Source organism: Choloepus didactylus, chromosome 2 (genome assembly GCF_015220235.1).
Source record: "Choloepus didactylus isolate mChoDid1 chromosome 2, mChoDid1.pri, whole genome shotgun sequence".
Lineage (NCBI taxonomy): Eukaryota > Metazoa > Chordata > Mammalia > Pilosa > Megalonychidae > Choloepus > Choloepus didactylus.
Window position 1 is genome coordinate 64,806,793 of NC_051308.1, and position 15,574 is coordinate 64,822,366.

Consider the following 15,574-nt stretch of genomic DNA (forward strand, 5'->3'; position numbering starts at 1 on the left):
TAGTCCTTTTCTTGATTTGGCACTCACCTTGTTACTGCAGTCCATTATCTTTTTTCTAGAGCTTTGAGAAAGATTTTTCTTCCAGTGGTTGCTGGTTATTCAAAGATCCTGTGGGGGCACAGAGCCCTGAAGCATGTTACTCTGCCATTTTAATGGGCAGGCCCCAATGTGATTCTTTTTTAAAGTATGTAATCCAATATACTCAATTCCAAGGTAAACCATAGTCAATAAAATAAAAAATAAGATATAATATCCCTACTTTATGGTCTTGTTGTTAATTGATCATTTGAATTGGACTTTTCCACGTTTAACCATTTAATTTCATTTGTCATATATTATTTGTGTATGCACATTTTCATGTGCTATATGAAAGTTGCATACAAAATTTCTTTAATGGTGGATAGAATGGGGATGCTGTTGCTGAATGTATTTTTTAAGGCTCATTATATAGTGTCATTTTCTAATTAGAAATAAAAATTAATCTCTCACTCTTATAATATCAGCATGCAGTTAAACAGAATTTTCTGAAAAGTATTAGATATCATTGACTTTGTCAGGATGCTCATTTGTAACAGTTCCATGACAAGAGTGAGATAAAGTATTACAGAGTTTTCTTTCCCTGACAGGATGTGAAGTCTCTCCCATCTTACCACATAACAATAATCAGATCTCGTTATTTCTTGTTAATAATTTTGAAAAGTATTGTTTTATAAAGTTTGATTTCCTTGGGAAGAAAAGATGGGCCTTATAATAGTAAATATAAGATTTTATTTAAAAGCATGTAAATACTGAAACATTGATTTATTGATCTACTTGATCAAGTAAATTACCTAAAAACTGCTATTTTTTTCTGCTCACTTTTTAGTAATCTAATTTTTTTTTATTTTTATATACTTCTTATCAGTTTAATGAGATTAGAATGGGATGGTGTTCAGCAAAATGGAATTACATTGCTGTTAAATAATAAATCCTCTATGCATGCTAATTCATATTGCCATTTTTCTTAGCAGTTCACTATTTTTTTTTCTATATACAAATCATGCTGGGTCATAAGCTTTATATGAAAAGAATTTCCACAGGGGCCAAGAAAAATTACGTCTTAACTATTACCACCAGTCTGCCTACTACAAGTGGCACAGTTCTGTGGGAATATTTACTGGGATCATTATATTTCTCAAAAATGGTATAGAATGATATTTATGTTTTTGATTAATTCTCACTCAAAATTGTGATGAAAAATCCAAGTAGTATTAGAATTTTGAAGGAATAATGAGAATTTATGCACCCATTTTTGTCTCTCAAAAATGGGATATTTTGCTTTTATGTACTATTACAGAAACCCCTTGAAAATAAAGAAACTCATGATTTGGATCATGAAACAATCAGGAATTCCTTTTTTTTTTTTAAAAAAAAATGAAACTTAGAGATTGGCAGAACTTTTGAGCCAATTGAGGGATGTCATTTTAGAATTAGAATATGGACTCGTTCCTTTATGGCATAAAATATTTTACTTGACTCCTGCCCCCCATCCCCTACACACACCTTTATTAATTCTTTTATTCAGGTTTAAGAGAGGGGCTGGAATTGGGTAGGCAACTACTGTGATGACTTCATAGAAAAGGACAAGAAAGAGAAGAAATGTCAACAGTTTGTGGGTCACTGTATTTATAAATATTTCTGACACCTCACAGAATCATACTAACTTTGATGCAGTGCCCAGATTCTTATTACATTCTGAACTTTTTAAAATAAGTCTTGCAGGTTGTGATTACTTACAGTTGGAACAATTCAAGAAGGATACCAACTAGGGTGGCTAGAGGAGTGCAAATTTCTCCTCACTGTAAAAGAGGACAGTTAAGTAAGGAGAGTGTCGTCTGAGAAGCTATGTTTCCAATGCCTGGAGATCTCTGAGCTCTTCAGGAAAGTGATCATGTTTAAGTTGTTGTAGCCTTTTTACCTTTCACCAAATGCTGCCCACAGCTGATGTTCTATAAATGAATGTAATTGGAAAAGGAAACGGATTTTTTTTTGTCATGGTTCAGAGCAACACTAAAATATTAAGAAGCTGCAGGAAAATACATAGAAGGAAGACTTGTTCCCTGTCCAGGAATGGCTCTGCATCACTAACATGACTGCAGATGCTGAATGTTCACTTTCCATGAAGATTTAGATGGTATCTCTCTCAGGGATCAAAGAAAATGGCTTCTAAGGGCCATTCACATTTTAATATATATGATCTTATTTTATGTGTCTTTGTCCTACAAACTGCAATCACCTTGCTCTAAATGACGTAGTTTATTTCTGTAATCCTCTTTCTCCATTTCAGAATCCCTCTGTTTTTTAAATAGTTCTTCCATCTTCAGCACCCTCAGAATCCCAATGTCTGTTTGCTACACACTGGCTCTTCTGTTCCATCTAACCCTACTCTACACAGACACTCCTAAATAGCAAATTTATGTTTTGCCCCTCTACCAACAACAAAAGCTTTTATTGCTCAGAGCTTTTGTGTAACAATCTGATGAAAATAATTCAACAGAAATTATGGGTTTAAGATGGATTTAATGATCCTGGAGAGTATTTAAGCATGAGTTAATCCTCATCAGTCTCTAAGTGGTAGGCATACAGAAGTCAAGAACAGGGAACTTCTGAGCTTTTCTTGCCTCTTGGAGGCCAAGCTGAGCCCTTTCACTTTCTTCAGTGATTCCTCTGGGGCAGTGCTATAAAAACATGTGCTGGGAACTGAGAGCATGGTCTGGCACAACTACAAATGTCTGAAATCATGAATCATAAATATACTGAATGTGAAGAATTTCTTGTATTTAGAAAAATATCATTAAGAACATAATCTTCCCACATAGAATTCAAAGTTTCCACGGGGTCTATCTGTGTTTACTCTCAGCAGTCCCTCTCCTTTACTTCCTTCTGCTGCCCCCAAGCCTTTGATTCAGAGAACCGATACATTTGCCTGAAGGAAACAGAGTTCCCATGATAACTAAGCATAAAAAGGATAGAATTGAGAAACAGAGCATGCTCAGTTTTCTTATGTCTGCTGCCTGATTTATTTTAGAACCTCTACAAGAGAACTTGTAGTGCTTATTTTTAAACCTGTGTATGTGGATAAAATATAAATGTGGTCTACGTATAAAATTCTAAATGTTATCCTATATATTAACACAAACTATAAAATATTGGAGAAATACTATAAGGCTAAAGTTACTTTCTTGATTTTGATAGTTTATTATAATAGTGTATATAATATAGAGATTACTTACAAGTAAGGTAAAAATCCACATTTTTCTGACAGCATGATCACAAAATGTTCTATGTTTAAAATAAGCAATCTTCATTCTGCGTGTTTTCTTACACATGGTACTTGAGGTAAAACAGTTAAGAGGAATATAGATAATCCAAAGTTTGATTTTCCAAATAATTTTTCCAGGATCCATGGATTTAAATTTTTTTCACTCAATCCTGCTGAGAAAGTACATACATTTTGAAATTTAGTCTATTTGAGCAATACTTTCTTCCCTTTAAACTGATAATAAGCATACGGGAGTGGGATTGAATTGGAGACAAGCTGTTGATTTCGACTGAACAACAAAAAATTTAAAGGATCAGAAATTTTTTGAACTATGCAGAGTTCAGCTAAATGGAATCATAAGTTCAGTAAATTAATTTAAAAGAGTCCCGATCTCGAATTTATAGGAAGAAAAGTATGGTTGGGGTGTATAACATAAATGGGGTTTATTTTGCTTAGTCCTTAGAATGATTTTATTTTGCTTAGTCCCTACAATGATATAAATCATAGTTTTCAGGAAATAGAATTAAGAGTGGAATAGGGATACTGAAATTCACACAATGGCAGTAAGATAATTATTATCATACCTATCATATCACCATCTTTTGCTGTCTTTTGGTTTGTTATTTATTGGAACCATGCAATTATGAGTAGCATATGTGTTTAGAGTTTTGTATATGCGAGAAAGATTTTGAATACATAGAGAACATGCACTAGAGTTTGATCTTATTTTAAAGCTTATAATTATAAATTTTCTTCTTTTATCTATTGAGAAAGTAGGCTGGTGAGAAATCAAATGGTAAATTAAGAGATGGCCTAGGAAGTAAGAGACCTGGATTTCATTTCTACTTTTATGACAGTAGTAAGCACAGCCATTTAACATCTCCGGTTCTCATTCTCTTATGTCAGTTTGTAACTGACAAGAATGAACTAGAAGACCCTTTCTAGCTCTATATGGTTTGCCCATTGAAAGAAACAGGTCAATGTTTGAAAATTTGTAAAACACATTATGCCAGTTTTGGGGCCTTCTCACCTGCATTTCATTGCTATTCTGCCCTCTCTCTTCTTGCTCATCGTTCCACTTAACCATCCGAGCTCCAGGGCTCATGAGACTTCTTATACAAATCTCTCATTTTTGCAAAGGATTTTGTGTTTTATAGTTAGCTGTTTAGTTTAACCTCTGTCAAAAAATACACATGTCCTATTCAATTAAGTCCTCTCAGCCAGCGCTAAAAATAAATACTCTAATGTCGGTGCTCAAAATTTAGTATATATTGTAAGAATCACCTGGGTAGCTTGTTAAAATGTACATTTGGAGCCTGACCTCAGATATTTGGCCTCTATAGGTTTAGGTTGTAGCCCTTCAATGTCCATTTTTAACAAATACCCAAACAGACTCTGATGCCAGTGATTTGTGGTCCACTAGTTTAGAAGCGTTGCTCTAAGATTTTTGTGTATTGCCAGAGATTTGGATGTATTTAATTTATCATGCACAGATCATAGATGGAATATTTGAGGTCTGTGAGCTGATGCTTCAAATCACATGATAAATTGTAAGTGATGTTTATAGATTTTATCCTATAGATCTTTCTCACACTCTCATGGATGGGGGCCTGTTACCTTCAGAATAATTCTGTGTTATCTTTTTCCTATGAAACTTCCCATGTAGTTGATCACTTTGGAATATTTAAAGTTTATGTGTAAAAAATGGGGTCAAAAAAGAGAAAATGGAAGAAAATGACTATTTTTTTATTTGGTTAAAGAAATCTGACAAATTATGATAAACTATGATCTTTCAAAATTATAAATTTAATTGATTAACAGATTATAGAGAAAACTGTTTTATCAGAACTGTATAATTTAAAGGAATGATGATTTTAAAGTTTGTGAAAATAGATCTTCCTTGACTTACTCAGGAGGGTAGAAATGCCACCACGAGGGTGGGCTTTTACTGTTTTTATTTACTAATTACTATTGCTTTCTTTTATCTCTGTAGTATTCTCATTTTCATGGCTTATAAATGTTCTCTTATTTAATGACCACTCTGTGAAATTCGTTAAAACCTTACTACTCAATGTGCAGCCCTGTGGGCTCATTAGAAATAACTGGATCTCTGGACCCACTCCAGACCTACTGAATCAAAATTTGCATTTTAACAGGATCCATAGCTGATTTGTATTCATATTAAAGTTTGAGAAACTGTGCTTTGAAATACTTTTTTCTATGGACTCTACAACACTGGAGTTTACTTCTAATCTATTACTTTGCAAAATGATGGAGTCCTAATAAAAATTTTAAAAGAATAGCTGTATTTTTGTTGCAAAAATTATACTAGTTTTTATAGAAAATGAAAGATAATACAAAAAATACAAATAAGGAGACTCAACCAACCTCTCAGAAATAACATTATTAACATGATAATTTCAGACATTTCTATATATAATATAGATTTAAATAGCGATAGAAGGATGAATGGATGGATGGAAGGATGGATGGGTGGATGAATTGGGAAAGGGTGGGAGACAGAATTACTAAAATGGAGCTATGCTATATGAAAGATAATAAATTAATTTTTTGGAATTGATAAAAACAAAGTATTTAAAATTGAAGATATGGTTGAATTTGAAGTACATATTTCTTTACAAGAAAAGATAATAGATTTTAATAGAGTTTTCTTAAATATAATAACATTGTGAGATGGATGAACTTCAAATTTAGACTTCTGTTGTCTGTCCAAAGACAGATGAGGAAATAAGTATGCTTGTACTGCCTCACACTCCTAACTCCAAATTTTGTTTCATAAAAACAATTTTCTTTACAATGACAAGGTTTCTAATATTTACACTCCATTCTAAAATAATGTCAGTAGCTGTTTAAGTTTATATCTGTATTTAGGGGGATATTGTCTTACCCAGCAGTACTTATCATAGAATCTCTATTCATTATAGTTTAGTTTGATTCATCCCTTAAATGCTAAGATTTCATTAAATATTTTTATTTTTTTCCCAAGAAAATCTAATGATTATGGTTTTCTTTGACTTCTTGCATGCTTGAGAAGGTATTTTGCCTTTATACAGGAAGGTCAAATTGCATGAGAATATAATTCTTTAGTTACTCTTTGTCGTAGGTTAGATATTGCTGTATTTTCTGGCTTGGATTCTTTGCATGGAGAAATATGGGATCACTCTAATCTACCTGCCCTCTCCTTGTGCTTTACTGAATATATATATAAAATTCTTTTTCTGTGTTCAGTACCTTTACCAGGGTATTAGTTTTACCTATTTGAGATTCATTTTTCATGGCACAGCATGTGCTAGAGATTCAAGTTTTCTTTATTTCAGTTAAGTGTTCTTCTATAAGACCTTTAATAAATGTCTTACTTTCCTATACTATCTGTTCTTTTTTTTAGTAATTCAATGTATGTGCTTAGATTTCTTTGTTTACTTTCTATTTCAACACAGTAGTAATAATAGCTTTTGTAATGAGGAGGGGCGTGTTTTGTCACTCACCAGATGCCGATGCTTAAGTTCTTTTTTTTCCTGCAATTTTATTGAGGTATAGTCACATACCCTGTAACCATCCACAACGTACAATCAGTTGTTCACAGTATCACCATATAGTTGTGCATTAATCACATCAATCAATTTTTGAACATTTTCATCACTCCAAAAGTAATAAAAATAAAAATAGGAATAAAAATAAAAGTAAAAAGCAACACCCCAAACATCCTGTGGTCCCCATCACCCCCTATTATTCATTTACTCTTTTGTCCCCATTTTACTACTTATCTGTCCATACACTGGATAAAGGGAGTGTGAGCCATAAGGTTTTCACAATCCCACGGTCACACCATATAGGCTATATAGTTATACAGTCATCTTCAAGAATCAAGGCTACTGGATTGCAGTTCAATAGTTTCAGATATTTCCTTCTAGATATTCTAATATACTAAAAACTAAAAAAGATATCTATATAATGCAGAATAATCATCTCCTTAATGACCTGTCTACTCCAAAACTGTATTTTGTTTAATTTCTCTCCCCCCTTTTCGTCAGGAAGGCTTTCTCAATCCCATGATGCTGTGTTCAGACTCATCCCCAGGAGTCATGACCCATTTTGCCAGGGAGATTTACACCCCTGGGAGTCATGTCCCATTTAAGGGGGAGGACAGTGAGTTTACCTGCCAAGTTGGCTTAGAGAGAGAGGCCACATCTGGATATTTAGGTTTTTCCTTCTATACCATCTCTGCTCCTTTGGGTATTGGCACCCATCTTCTGTTTCAGTGTTCTGAGCTATGGCATCAGCGGGCCATTGGGCCAAAATTACTGGATAGTGTCCATCTGTTGATAATATAAATATCAAATTTCTAGCTGCTATTACTAGAAGACCATGAACCCCAAGGATGAGAGGAGTAGCTATGAGACTCCTTCTGTCAGAAGATACATACTTTTCCCTATAATAGAGACAAATGGTATGACACCAAAAGTACAAGTGACAAAAATACAATTGATATATTTGTCCTTAAAAGGACACCATCAAGAAAGTGAAAAGCAATCCATGGAATGGGAGTAAGTATTTGCAAATCATAAATCTGATAAAGGACTTGTATCTAGAATATATAAGCAACTCTTGCAACTCAATAATAAAAAGACAAATACCAAATTAACAAATACTCAAAGGATTTGAATAGACATTTCTATAATGAAGCTATATAACTGGCCAGTAAGCACATGAAAAGATGCTTAACATGATTAGCCATCAGGGAACTGCAAATCAAACCCACAATGAAATATCATTTCTTACACAATAAGATGATTATAGTCAAAAAAGACAGACAATAACATGTGTTGGCAAGGATGTGGAGAAATCAGAACCCTCAAACACTGCTGGCGGGAATGTAAAATGGTGACACCACTTTGATAAACAATCATGTTTCCCAAATGATTAAACATAGATTCACCATATCACCCAACGTTTCCAATTCTAGGTATATACCCATGATAAACGAAAACATATATCCAAAAATCAAGTCCACAAAAACTTGTATATGCATGTTTAGAGTAGCATGATTCACAATAGCCAAAAGTGGAAACTTAAATGCCCATCGCTGATGAATGGCTAAATAAAATGTATGTCCATACAATGGAATCTTATTCAGCAATAAAAAGGAGTGAAGTACTGATAATTGCAACAACATAGAAGAACCTTGAAACCATTATACTAAGTGAAAGAAGCTGGTCACAAGAGACCACATATTGTATGATTGCAATTTTATGAAATATTCAAAGTGGGCAAACAATAAAAAGAGGAAGTACAGTAGTGATTGCCTAGGGCCAGGGGTGGGTGAGATGGGAAGTGACTACTGATGGGTATGGAGTTTCTTTTGGGGTGGGTAATGAAATTGTTCTAAAGTTAAATTTGGTAATGGTTGTATAACTCTGTGACTATATTAAAAACTATTGAACTGCATATTTTAAATAGATAAATTCTATGCTATATGAATTATATCTCAGTAAAGCCATTAAGAAAACAAAAGACTAATGGAGTACAGTTTTGAGTTTTGCTTCCTTCCCAGTTTCTCTTTAGCCACTCACCATGTTCAGCAGTCTCACTAGTCTGACCTCTTTCCTACCCTCTGTTTCCCCAAGGGTCACTCTCCTGAACCATCCCTATAACCCTGCTGCTGCTACTTCCTCTCCACCAAGGTGGCCCACCTAGTGGTGGAGGTGAAGGGGGGAGCTCAATGGATGGAGGTGGTTTTATTCTTCCCTTGTTCTCTTTTTATCTTTGCAGTTGTGTTGCTATATCCTGTTTCCCTTCTGAGCAGGTTATAGTTATCTTATAGAACAAACCAGCCCTCCTTTTTTCTCTCTGGATTTCCAGAAAAATGTCTTAGGAAGTTAAAAAAACTGAACCATGACAGTGTTTTACTTGGTGAGAAACATCTGATAATCTATAGAAATGTAACTTCTGCTAGTAGATTTTTGCATGCATTGGAAAACTTAAATATATTTGGGCCACATTGTTTGTTGTCCTGCCTGCTGGGCTTTTGAGAAATCCACTGGGCTTACCTTAAGAAAAAAAAAATTCTAAGAATGAGGATTATTGTTTTACTTTTCTTTTCTTGTCCAGAAAAACATGTCATAACAGTTTTAAACCCAAACTTATTTTTTGTGAAGTCCGTTATTATTCCAAAGTTTTTTTTTTTCTCAATTGCTTTCATCCTGAGAAAAATTGCACTTATTAGTCTCACAGGAGGCATTATTTGTATTATACAACCAATTTGATCATGTATAATGAGACATGAACGTGCCAAGCCTGCCAATTTGCCTTATATTGCTCAGGGCATTCTTTTTCCCAAGGAGCTCTGTGTCTGAAAACAGATCAAGATAAAAAGACTGTTCAGTGGGAGTATGGAATCATATCAAGCAAATTACACAAACCATCCAAGTGTTTCTGACATCCAGAAGTTCACTTTCAAACTAGGGACATCTAAGACAAATTTCTTTCCAACTTCTAAATCTAAAATTCTCCAAGTTGCTCTCTTTGTTATTCAATTGCAATTCCATTCATTAGCAAAACAACTCTGTTACTTAAGGAAGAGAATTATTAGAGGCTGAAATATATTTTTAATTATAAAAAAGGCATTTATTTTTGAACAGGTCATACATTCACATGGTTGGAAATTTTAAGACATGTATAAAAATGAATAGAGCTAAAATTCTCTCATATCTCTGATTTCACCCAGTTTTCATTTCTGAAAATCACAGTTTACCTGGGTCATCAATTTTTGTACATGCTTTCTATAAAAATTTATTTTATAAATATGGATATATATGTATATGTTTCTTTACTTCCTTCTTTTTTATAAAAATGATAGGGATTATATAGTCTGTTTTGTACATTTCTTTTTTCATTTACAAGGAATCTTGGAGATATTCTATGGCAGTCGGGTGTTTTTATAAAGCAGCAATTTGATCTCTTTTGTATGAATACCATATTATTGATTCAACCACCTTTCATGGATATTTAGGTTGCTTTGTAGATTCATCCAAATTGTTGTGTCTGTCAATAGTTGGTTACTTTTTATTGCTGAGTAGTAGTCCATGGTATAGATGTACCATAGTTTGCTTAACAGTTTATCCATTGGAGAACATCTGGGCTATTTTCAGAGTTTTGAACTATTATAAATAATGCCACTATGAAGATTTGTGTGCAGATTTTCACTGAAAGTGTTTTCATGGTTCCGAAGTAAATTCCCACGAGTTCAATTGCTGGGTCACATGCTAATTACATTTTTTTTTTGTTTTCTAAGAAACAGCCAAACTGTTTTTCAGAGTGGCTGTACCATTTACATTACCACCAGCAATGTAAGTGCACTGGTTTTCCATGTCTTCACCAGCATTTGGTGTTGTGACTTTTTAATTTTAGGCATTTAATAGGTGTATAATTGGTCTAATTTTTAGATTATGAAGTATGAAATATTTCAAACAGTAAAAGCCACTGAGAAAATTGCAGAAAATTATAGCACTCATTAACCAAATATGGGATGATTCTTCAAAATTACATTTCATAATTTTTCTATTGTTTGGTTTATATCTAGACTTCTATCTCCCAGTGGAAATATTTAACATATTTTTTTCCATCAGGACATCTGTTACCTTCACAGATTTATCTGAGAACTTTAAAGTAGAATTCAGTGTGCTTTATTGCTATCCAATCTAACAAAATTTATGCTTCTGTGATTATACGGGATGAAACTTTAGATTAGTAATACCTCATGAGCTCTACATGAGAAAATTTACTGAGATTAAATTTTAGTCTTGATTTTAGTATACTCACAATTGCAATATGTTAAAATGTTAATTCTCTAAGATATTGTTGAGAGACAGATGGGATAATTATCTACTTATCAAATTTAATTGTTTGGAAGCTACCAATTAATTAAATTGTGAACCAAATTTCTTATGCATGAAACTTAACTCTAATGAATTCACTTTCGGAATGGTAAGTGAACAGTTTTCAATACTTACACAACTATAATTTGAAATTAATATTTTGCTTACACATTTGCTAAATATTTGCATTATTCAGCTATAACTTTATATAAAATGTCTCCCTCTATGGATTTCTGTTATTCACTTTGCATGGAACATTTTTTCCATTCCTTGGAAATTTACCCTTTGACTCTTGGTTCCTTGGAAATATTCTTATTGAAGGCCTTGCTGAAACCTGTATCCCCTTTCTTTAGTTTCCTTGGCTCTTGTTTCATAACACACTTAACCACCAGTTCCTCAGTACTTATCTTTAACATAAAACTTGTTTGTCTTCATAAGGCAGACTATGTATCTTTTGTCCATTAGTCTTTCCCCAGCACTAAGTTTAGCACTTTACCCACAGTAGACACTCAAAAAAAATCTATGTATGTTTTAGTGAATGGTTAAATGAATGAAATAATGGACAGAAAAGCACCTCATACCTTCTAAGTTTTATGCAAACGTTCATTATTCTTTCTCCAGTAAGTTGCTTGCTCCTAATGCCCAGTTCTTTGAACCTTGGATCTCTGGAGAGTGAGGAGGTAGAATAACTCAAGAGAATTATAAGTACAAGGAAACAATGTAGAAAGTTGTCCTGGGGTCTAGTTTTCTCCAACCACTTTCAGGAATCTTGATTTTACATCTCCATCTCTTCTATCCAGTAATCTGTATTTTAGAAAACCAGAGTTCCATAAACATGTTTTTGTATTTGCTTGAAATCATTGCTCTCTGAAGTTTTATACCCATAAATCAAATGCTGCCAGGTTACTTGAAAAGACTTGTTGTTTTGTTGGTATGTCCATGAAAGGGTAATACATATTTGTGTCAGCTAATAGAAAATAGTTAAGAAATTATTTTCTTTAGACAAAAAAACACATTTTAGAAATTGAGCTGTCTTAATAGAATATGTTAGGTAGGTTTTAGATTGGTGTAAATGAGTTAGTTATTTAACTTTTTAAATCATGATACTTAAAATTATAAATGCTCTTGTATATTTCTTTCTTTTTAAAATTATATTGTATATATATTTTAATCTCACACAGAAAATGATTGTACATAGAGAATTTGATCACCTCATCTTTAAAAAAGATAATTTTTAAACATTTGAGTTGTTAATATTCAATAGATATAATTAGTAAATGGTAGATCTACAAAGGTACAGTGAAAAGTCTGTCTCAAATTTTCCCTTCTAACTACCCAATTTGTATACCACCTTCAATCAATAAGCACTATTAGTTTCAGAATACCATTTCATTTCATAAGAAATGATGGCCAAAAGTGTGGAATTATTGTATTATTAATACTAAATGTTCCATAATTAAAAAGTGAGTCTCTTAAATGTGCTGCTAAAAAATAACAAAATAAGTTGTGATAGTTAATTTCATGTATCAACTTGGATAGATTATGGTGTCTAGTTGTTTAGCCAAGTAAGCACTGGCCTGATTGTTACTGTGAGGTGTTTCATTGATGCATCTACATCATTAACCAGTTGACTGAACCTATGGCTGATTACAGCTACCATCAACAGAGGACATTGCCTTCAGCAATGAGAAGGGTCTTCTTATCTAATCAGTTGGAGGTCTTAAAGGGAGAAATGAGGATTTCAGCAATCAGAAAGAATTTCTCTCTCTACTTCAGACAGCCAGGTTTCCTTGGGAATTGAATTTCATCTTCATCAAGTTTCCAATTTGTGGCCTGCGCTATGGAATTTCGATTTGCTAATCCCCATGGTCACATGAGCCGATTCCTATAATAAATCCCCCTCCATATATGTAAATACATACACACACACACACACACTCACACACACATGCACACATACAAACACACTCATACACTGTAGGTTCTGCTTCTCTGGAGAACCCTGAATAAAACATATTGTAAGGCAGAGGATACAATATCCTGCTCCCTAGAGCAAGGACCAGCAAAATTTTCCCATGTGAAGGGCCATATGGTAAATATTTTTGGCTCTGCGGGCCTTATGGTCTCTATCACAACTACTCAACTCTGCCTCCATAGACAGTATGTAAACGAATGAGCATGACTGTGCTCCAATAAAACATTTTCATGGTACACAGTTTCTGTTTTGGGAGATGGAAAATTTTGGGTAATGGATGATGGTGATGATAGCACTGTTAGATCCCAGAAGGAGAAACTAACATGTAGAAGGAGTTTCTAACCCGGGGGCCCTGCAGCTTATCTCACAGAAAACAGGTGCCCCATAAACTAAAGAATGAAGGCTGTTCAAGGCTGTTCAGCCACGGTGGCACCTCAGAGGCGGGTAAGGCAAGGTCAGATATATCCATAAGACGAAAACCAAAAGGCCTGCTCTCCCTAGCCAGATAATGCAGCTGCTTTCCTAAAAAGAATATTGTCTCAGAATTCTACCAACCAATCAGCCCAAAATTAGATAGGCACTTACCCAATCCAGGCCCAGAACATCACAGCAGACACCCTACCCAATGTGGGTTCCTTTTTTCGTTGAAAAATGCTGCTCTCAGATAGAGAGTGGGAGCCATTATCTTTTTCTTCTTTTCTGCTGGCTCCCACTTGCTTTTTTTCTCTAATAAATCTTAAACTTTATGCTTAAACTTTAACTCACTGCGTTCTGTGGATTCTTGAACGGCTCCGAACCTGATAAGCACAACATTGTGAATATAACTGACACCATTGAATTGTATATTTGGATGTGGTTAAAAGGGGAAATTTGTTCATGTTTACCCTGTTTGGTGTTCTCTGAGCTTTTTGGATTTGTATATTCATGTCTTTTGCTAAGTTTGTGTGTTTCTCTGTCATTATTTCTTTGACTATTCCTTCTGTCCCTATCTCTCATTCTTCACCTTCTGCCCCTGTCATAATGTGTATATTGGTGCACTTGTTGGTGTCCCATAGCTATCTTAGGCTATTTTCACTTTTAGTATTTTTTTTTTCTTTCTGCTCCTTAGTCTGACTCATTTGAAGTGTTAGGTCTTCAGGTTCACTGATTCTTTCTTCTGCCTGCTACAATCTGCTCTTGCAACTCTCCTGGGCATTTTTGATTTCAGTTATTATGGTATTCATCTCCAGTAGTTCTGTTTGGTTCCTTTTGAAAATCTTTACTCCTTTACTTAAACCCCTATGTTGTTCATTCATTGTTTTCCTGATATTCTTTAGTTATTTCATTGTACTTTCTTCCATCTCCTTGAGCATTTTTATGATCATCTTTTTAAAGGCTTTGTTCTGTATGCCCACATTCTCATCTTCTTTGTTGATGTTTTCTGCATTTTTATTCTCTTTCTTTGGATGGGCCATCATTTACTTTCTGTTTGTCTTGCACTCTTATCTTGCATACTATACATTATATAGTTTATTATATTAACTCTGTGATTTACTCTCTGGGATGTTTATTTCTTAAGTTTGCAACCAGCTGGTGATACTATACAGATTTTCTTGAGCTTCAGCCCTCCTATCAGGAAGGTCTGCCCAAGGCAAATGCAATGTGTGGGGTTTTTCCTGTCTTTCTGGGCCTGTCTTACCCTGGGCTTTTGCTTGTTAGTTGTTTTGGAGTTCCCCTGTCTACAGGTGTTTCATTGTCCCCTCTGTTTCCCAGGAAACTGACCTCCCTCTCCATGGCTTTTGATACTGGCAGGCTTTTTCTCCAGATGTCTGCCTCTATAGTTCTGTTCCTTTTGTTGTTTGTGCTGCTTTTGCCTGGGTCAAATTCTGGGAGGAGGATCACCTCAGAGAGGACTTTCCCAAGTCTGTCTTTCTTAGCCAAGACAGGGCCAGGACCCATGAAAGGGGAGCAGACTTGCTCCAAAGTGCCTAGGGTGGGGGGAAGATCAAGGAGGTCACCAAAAGTTTCTCTGACAGCTCCCCAAAGCTGAGCTTCCCTGATCTGCCCAGCGCCAAGTGTCCCATGTAGTCCTGAAGAAGTGCTGCATCTTTAAGTCTCCACAGTCCTGGGAGGGTTGAAACAATAACCACCTTTGTATGGGGCAGATGGAAACAGTAGGGACCCTCGGAGCTGCGACCCAACAATCTGAATTTGCTGATCAGAAACTGTGATCACCGATTGGCTGTGCCCACCCCTGTTCTTGGGGAAGAGGATTTTTAAGTCCCGTTCTGTCACTAGCAGCTATCCAGGGACTGGATCCTGCCAGCAACATGACTTGAGAGTGGGAGACAGGTGCTCGTAACAGCCACAGGGAGAAGTGACTTACAGTTCTTTACAATAATTTATCTGCCTTTTCTTCCCTCT

At 34.8% G+C, this 15,574-nt stretch overlaps 1 protein-coding gene and 1 long non-coding RNA gene across 10 annotated transcripts in view; one reads left to right on the forward strand and one right to left on the reverse strand.

Annotated features, from left to right (window-relative positions):
* Positions 1-15,574, forward strand: part of KCNT2 (potassium sodium-activated channel subfamily T member 2) — a 446,059-nt gene that overhangs the window by 62,986 nt on the left and 367,499 nt on the right. The gene's annotated exons all lie outside the window — the stretch shown is intronic.
* LOC119526195 overlaps positions 1-15,574 on the reverse strand; it is a 44,576-nt gene that overhangs the window by 26,863 nt on the left and 2,139 nt on the right. For 2 of the 7 annotated variants that reach the window (XR_005215144.1, XR_005215146.1), the window contains exons 2-7: positions 11,778-12,000; positions 7,479-7,638; positions 6,808-6,868; positions 4,332-4,478; positions 3,273-3,474; positions 1,777-1,988 (exon numbers count right to left, since the gene is read on the reverse strand). This is a non-coding gene — a long non-coding RNA (uncharacterized LOC119526195). Of the gene's footprint in view, positions 1-1,776; positions 1,989-3,272; positions 3,475-4,331; positions 4,479-6,807; positions 6,869-7,478; positions 7,639-11,777; positions 13,029-15,574 lie in introns of those variants that run through there. The other 5 variants (XR_005215143.1, XR_005215145.1, XR_005215148.1 and 2 more) reach the window with 4 other exon arrangements.